Consider the following 769-nt stretch of genomic DNA (forward strand, 5'->3'; position numbering starts at 1 on the left):
ACTATGGTTGTAATAATTACATGATGGATTGATTAAATGTAGTATGTACAAAGTTTTTTATGCAACTTGTAGCAGAGAGGATAAACACAAGAGGGACAGAAACTACTTACAAGGATCAGCAGTATCCACTTTACATTCTGCTGAGGCTGGATTTCTGCCTTCTTCCCTCTCTGAACACCCTGAACGCCCTGTCACAGACACTCATATAGCGCTGAGTGTGCATCTTTCAGGTCAGCACAGCATCTGTTTTCATTTATAGGACACAGTCAGTAGAAAATCAGATCTTAATAGTATTTCATTTGATTTTCAGTTTCGAACATTGCAAGAAGCCATGTTTAGTCTAGCGGCATTTCTTATGAAATTCCCCTGCACAGTATGTTGCTCAGGCGTTGTCTCTTGCTTTACTATTACACGTTATACACTGTAATGCAAGTACAATAATATAATATGATGAATTTTATTATTTCATTATTTTCTTACAAAACCACTCCAGGCTGAAAGAACCTCATATGGAATGAATTTGCATATTTTCAACCTATTATTAACGCACTCCTTTTCAGGTATACATGCACTTGTAGCAGAACCTGACCGGGTTCATCCCCTCTGGACATCTTGGGAGTGACAACTCAGCAGCAGGTTTAATATGCAGACTAAGGCCCACAGTACGGGGGTGGGATGAAAGAAGGGTTCACAGCAGAAGCAGCAGGGCGTTGTGTAACATTGCGGCTGTTATGCTCCGTGTGGAGGAGAGGTGGGGGTGGGGTTGGCT

This window comes from Seriola lalandi, unplaced genomic scaffold (genome assembly GCF_002814215.2).
Source record: "Seriola lalandi dorsalis isolate HSWRI2012SDOR001 ecotype SW California unplaced genomic scaffold, Sedor1 jcf7180002054678, whole genome shotgun sequence".
Lineage (NCBI taxonomy): Eukaryota > Metazoa > Chordata > Actinopteri > Carangiformes > Carangidae > Seriola > Seriola lalandi.